Source organism: Nuphar pumila, chromosome 16 (assembly GCF_984573655.1).
Source record: "Nuphar pumila chromosome 16, dmNupPumi1.hap1.1, whole genome shotgun sequence".
Classification (NCBI taxonomy): Eukaryota; Viridiplantae; Streptophyta; class Magnoliopsida; order Nymphaeales; family Nymphaeaceae; genus Nuphar; species Nuphar pumila.
This window is the reverse complement of record NC_143264.1, coordinates 68,940,420-68,946,847: the sequence shown is the minus strand read 5'-3', so window position 1 is coordinate 68,946,847 and position 6,428 is coordinate 68,940,420. Positions and strand designations below refer to the sequence as shown.

General features: G+C 40.0%; 1 pseudogene across 1 annotated transcript; it reads left to right on the top strand.

Moving 5' to 3' along the window:
• Nucleotides 1-1,077: 1,077 nt before the first annotated feature.
• On the top strand, nt 1,078-2,869 carry LOC149813438 (zeaxanthin 7,8(7',8')-cleavage dioxygenase, chromoplastic pseudogene; annotated as a pseudogene). The gene has a single exon (XR_016428284.1). The product of XR_016428284.1 is annotated as a zeaxanthin 7,8(7',8')-cleavage dioxygenase, chromoplastic pseudogene (transcript).
• The last annotated feature ends 3,559 nt before the right edge of the window (nt 2,870-6,428 follow it).

Here is a 6,428-nt window from a genome sequence, read left to right as displayed (position 1 = left end):
TGCATACAACTCTGATTTGGGTTCAAATCTACGTTTATAACTTGTAGGTTCTATCTAAATTTTCTCTCTCTCATTTTATCTCAAAATGTGAGATTCAATTATCGTTTTTAAAATTTTTATGTTAGAAAATAGAAAGAGTATGAAAAAGGAACTCGTACTCGTACGGGCGGTTAAGGTTCAATCCGGGTTACCACCGAGGTGGTACCCCACGTGGTAAGCGGGGTCCTGTGTCAAGCTGAAGGCCCATGATCGAATCCTTCTGCCACATGGGGAGGGTGTTTTGGTAGGGGTCTGCCTAACCCCAGCTTACCTATAAAAAAAAATAAAAGGTCACCTCCTTGTACAAGCTGACACCCAGGCGAAGGTCTTGAAGGGTCGATCTATAAAAAAAAAAACATATATTTATATAAAAAGCATCAAATGGATCACGCTGAATTCATTTACAGTGTCACAAATTGACGTAAACAACTCAGCTGAATTCATCTATTGTGCTAGTTTTATGCCAACATGCAAAGACCTAACCTAGCTGGCTCAGCCTGTGGTACTACGGCATAAAACTCATAGGGTCGAGGGGTAAACCCTTGAAGTTTTATGCCAACATGGAGATAGACCGTAGTATGTCAGGCTGAGCCGGCACCGCTAGGTCTTTGCATGGAGCAGTTTCTCAGAGACACATACGGGATCGTAGCTGAATCCAACATATCTTTTATGAGTGATGGATATGGCCCTAAAGAGCCAATTACCGGAACCCGGCGTGATGGGTGGGTGCATGCGTACATGTATGGTTACCATTTCATCTTCTCTTCTTGTTCTTTGGAACAAGTGATTGAATCATCAAAGTTCAAAACAAAGGTATACAATAAGAATATTGTCTCCAAATTGTTTTCTTAAGATGTCTTCAAATTGTTTTCTTCTTTGAATTATTTTTGTCTTCTCTTGTTACATCCAACGTAAGCCATTGGAGTTTTATGCCGACATGAACAGAGACATTGTGTGAGTAAAAATAAAATAAAACTCTCCATATATATATATATCCAGCCCACCACTCACCTGCAATATAATCCTATGCCCCCGAGACAGTAAAGTTCCATCCCAGTCTTGTTGTCCTTATAGCCACCCGAACATGGAATCCGGCACTCTACTCGTTCACAAGTCGATGCCTTTACGCTGCAGCTCAGCAATACGTGGTGGGGCTGCCGGAAATCCAGGTGGTAGTCGAGAGCGGTGCATACGAGTGGTTGCTGCAGCCGGACCAAACCCAAACCAATTCGTAAAAACCCTTTTCACCGGAGCATGTGATGCCGTCGACAGATGGATCGACGGTTTTATAGCGAATCCCCGGCGTCCCCTGCGCCCGAATCTCGATCCGGCGCTTATCCTAACCGAGAACTGCGCACCGGTAACCGAGCTTCCACCCACGGTATGCGACGTCGTAGATGGCCGGCTCCCTAGTTGCATCAACGGCTCGTACATACGCAACGGTCCTAACCCTCACCTCTCACCAACGAGTGGTTACCATCCTTTCGAGGGTGACGGGATGCTGCACTCCCTGCTCATCACTGCCGACGGTCGCGCCATATTTTGCAGCCGATTCGTTAGGACCTACAAGTTCGTTATGGAAGCCGTAGCGGGTAAACCTCTCATTCCCGGCTACCTGTCTGATTTCTACAGCCTCGTGGGTATAGCCAGAACAGTGCTCCTCTTGGTGAGATTTCTCACCGGGCAGCTCGACCCGGTGAAAGGCTTCGGATGCGCCAACACCAGCGTGGTCTTCTTCAACAAGAGGCTCATGGCGCTCTGCGAGTACGACCTCCCTTATCTCATACATTTAACCCCTTCCGGAGACATCGAGACCGTGAAGCGCGTCGATTTCGAAGGGAGTCTATCGATCGGGATGACCGCGCACCCGAAGATCGACCCGGAGACGGGCGAGATGTTTGCTTTTAGGTATTGTCCTCTGCCTCCGTTCAACTACCTCCGCTTCGGCGCCGACGGGCACAAGCGAGAAGAATTTCCCATCTTGTCTTTCGGTTTGCCCGTCTTGTCCCACGACTTTGCCATCACGGAGAAATATACAGTCTTCTTTGATACGCAGTTGGAGTTCAAGGTAATGGACGTGTTGACAGGGAAGGGGCCGGTGATGGGCTACAGCGCCAAAAAGGTACCGAGGATCGGCGTCATCCCAAAGTATGCCACTGACGAGTCTTCAATGAGGTGGTTTAACGTCCCGGGACTGAACATCTTGCACGCCATCAACGCTTGGGATGAGGAGAGCGATAACGAGATCGTGTTGATCTGCACCAACTGTAGCCCGGTGGAGCATCTTCTGGAAAGCTTGGAGCTAACGAGTTGTAGGGTCGAGATGGTGCGGATCAGCCTTGCTGAAGGCAAAGTTGTGTCCAGAAGGGTTTTGTCAGACAGAAATCTGGAAATGGGGATGATCAATAAACGATACTTGGGGAGGAAGAATCGTTACGTCTATCTGGAGGAGGGAGACTCATCAAGCATGCCCAAGCCATCTGGAGTGGTGAAACTGGATCTCGAAAAGCCTGGTGATGGGGATAGCGTGGTTGCTTGCCGGAGCTTCGGTCCTCGATGTTTCGGGGGCGAGCCGTTCTTCGTGGCGAGCGACGAGAGTGATGGTGGCGAGGAGGATGACGGCTACGTGGTGACGTACGTGCACGATGAGGGAAGCGGCGAATCGAGGTTCGTAGTGATGGATGCGAAGTCTCCCACTCTGGATATTGTGGCGTCTGTGAAGCTTCCTCAGAGGGTGCCCTACGGCTTTCATGGCCTCTTTGTGAGTGAGAAGGACCTAAAAAAGCAATGGCAACTTGATGACTTTTGATTTTTTTTATTTTATTAGAAAGCTGGAGTTAGGCAGCCCCCTACAGAACAGAGAGAACAGAGTGAGATACAATCACATGATTTTATATATATATATATATATATATATATAGAGAGAGAGAGAGAGAGAGAGAGAGATGATAATTCTCGTGATAATTATTCCAATATTACTGAATCTCCATTTTTCTCTCGAAAAAAAAACGGCTACATGTAATAGGTTTTCTTATTAACTCTTCTGCTTTCATGAGCTGCATTTTGTATTTCTCAAGGAAATGATGCGCTTTTCGAGATTTAGTAGGTAAGATGTAAGAAGTATATAAAATATAACAGGATTGAATTTGGATATTGCAATAGAATTTAAGAGAGTGAGAGAGAGAGAGAGTTAAAACTATTAAAATTACGTTTTCATCGTTATACATTGTAGTGAAACCGTGAAAGGTTTTCCAATAATCACAAGCAAACACGGGAGAGAGTTTGACTCGCAAGTTCTTATGGAAAATAGGACACAAGCACATGGGATTTTTTTTCTTTCTAACCAATAAACTATGTAATGACAAAATACAAATCATTAAAAAATAAAAATATTACAATATTTGACATAGGTGTGCGTTTTTTTTTCAATATGTTCATAAGTGTCTTGTCGTGTCACCAGCGATCAAAATGGCGAAAACCCGTGACAGTACAACAGTGATGCATTGAGCCCTTTTTAGGATACTTGTTAATGTGATTGAAACGGTTTGAGATGCTCACCTAACGCATCCGTAATTTCACATTTGGGATTCCAGTTCAAACTAGGAGGCCCTTGCTTCGGATCTTCCTTTGGTTTGTCCTGTCCTAAAGGCTTATGTTGGTTCTTGGGATTTGACTTATTGAGCTCGAGTCTTTGATATTCTTGATTTTTACCAACAGACCATAATACATTCCTCGTTTATAGTTTGACTCTATCTAGCTGACTGCATTTATAAACTCCACAAATGGTAGGTAAGAGTTCTTTTATTCATAACATGGGTGATAGCATGGGACTCTTGGATGGAATTGTAAGTATGACCCACTCCCTATTGATACACAAAAGTCTCTTAGAGAATAGGTTGGAGCCCTCACCCATGACTCTTTGCGTCTTAGGCTTGATAGTTATCAATAACTTTCGTTGTTTGATTTTTTTTTATGGCTTATACATTTGTTCTTCTCACATTTACGCTAGGCAGATTCATGAGTTGCTAATTTGTAATAATAATAAAAATAAATATTAATAAGAATAACAATAATAAATTTTTAATTATAATAAAAAATACTAGATTAATATTTATATGAAGCTGTCATGGACGACCTTGAAGCTGCAGTTGCCTATGGTGCATGGGGGTTACCTCATCCTCTCTTAAAGTATCACCCACCTATGAACTGAAGTCGATCCCATCTAGGTGTGCATCTTGACTGGCGGGTGGTGAACCAAATCTTACAGAAGAAGAACACCCATGTCCTTGTCGTGAACATGTTGACATCTATTAATTTCATGTAAACAATATTAAATAAGACTATACTATACATAATTGAATCATACAAGAATAATATTAAATTTGATATATATTATAAAGAACCAATTCACAAATTATAGATATATCAAATGAACAACAATAGCAAGATCATGGAGCTAAGATAATACACAATTATGAAATATAAATAAGGGCCATATACATTTTGAATTCATTTTGAATTCATTTTGAAGAGAAAAAAAGAACATAAAAGAAGAAAACAGAGCAATAACACATATACTTACATTACACTTCCTTTGTGACCCTAGATGTAACGTCCCTAAAAAATCTAACCTTTTTAAAACTTTTCCAAAACTAAAATTTTGAAAAAAATTGAAACTTTTTATTTATTATAAAAATTTGCATGCTTTCCAAGACTAATATGCCAACAAGTTTGTCTATGGGCACATTCCAACCATTCCAAATACTAGATGACCCACCTGAGCTTAAACGCGAGTATATATTAGCCTCTCAATATCAGATCCAGTACAGAATCATCCATAAATACAACTCGATTGGGGTCATTACTTTAAGGATTCTTACACGTGAAAAAATATAGAAGACAAAATTTATTCAAGGTTTAAGACAATTGAGGAGTTACGTAAAGATTTAAAGTTTCCAAACCATAAGTATAACCATTGTAGAAATGAAAGGACAAAATTCAAAAAGCTTTTCATTCCAAAATATTACAATTCTTAAAATGTAAAGATCTAGACAAAAAGTTAAATTGTTACAAGTATATAACAATAAAAAATTGCCTGGGTCTTCTAAGAATCGTAATAGGTAAGAGTAGAGCCTTCAACCGCACAACTCACACTTTGCTAACACTTTGAATAGTCATAATTCCCAAACATAATTAGTTTGATTGATATATTAAATATTTTAAATAATACTTTTCATTACAATGACCAAAATACCATTTATTCATATTTGTTTCAAAAACCACCAAATTGTGTCTAGTTAAGTTCAAAAGACATTGAAAACACCTAGATGAGGTTGTGACTCTCTCTCAAACAATTTATTTTTCATGATCGTTTGAATATTTTAATAATATTTTATCTAAGAAAATTCTTGAAATAACTATTTTACCCTTATTGGTCAAAAATATATAATTAAGCATATAAAATACCCAAATTGAAATTTAAAAGATAGAAGCATATTTTTTTTACTCAAAGGTAATGCTAATTCTTTATTTATTTAATATCTCAAAAATTATAGGTTTCATATCTTACCCCCTTAAAAGAAATTTCGTCCTTAAAATTTTTACTCAAATACATATAACTGAGAGTACTTTTCTCGCTTACCCGCTTCGGGTTCCCACGTGCACTCCTCGGTACCATGACGCTGGCAAAGAACTTTGACAAAAAGGAATGTTCCTAATTCATAGATCATGCTCCTTCTTGTCAACAATCTGATTTGGCCTCTCGATAATGGATAGATCCTTTTGAACATCTACATCCTTGTATTGAATGACATGAGAAGGGTCGTGAACATATTTTTTAAGCATGGATACGTGAATTACGTTGTGAATCTACAAGTACTGTAGTTGTAACTCCATGCGATAAGCTGCCTTGCCAATCCTTTCTAAGACTCTGAAAGAACCAACATACCTTGGACTCAGTTTACCCTTCTTGCCAAAATAAAATACACTCTTGGTAGGAGAGATCTTGGCGAACACATGGTTATCTACCTCGAAAAGTAAGCTTCTTATGATGACGATCAACATAGCTCTTCTAACGAATCTATGTTATATGTAAATGATCACAATCCGCACCTGATCTATATAATGTTGAATTGCCATAGGTGACTCAACACTGCGGTTGCCTATGTCATCCCAATAAACTGGCGATCTACATGGCCTCCCATAGAGTACCTCATATGGTGCCATGCCAATGCTTGCATGATAACTATTGTTATATGCAAAATCCATGAGAAAAACGTGACTATCTCAATCGCCTCTCCAATCTAAGGCGCATGTTCGAAGCATATCCTTGAGGGTCTAAATGGTTATCTCAGACAGACCATTCATCTAAGGATGAAACATTGTGCTAA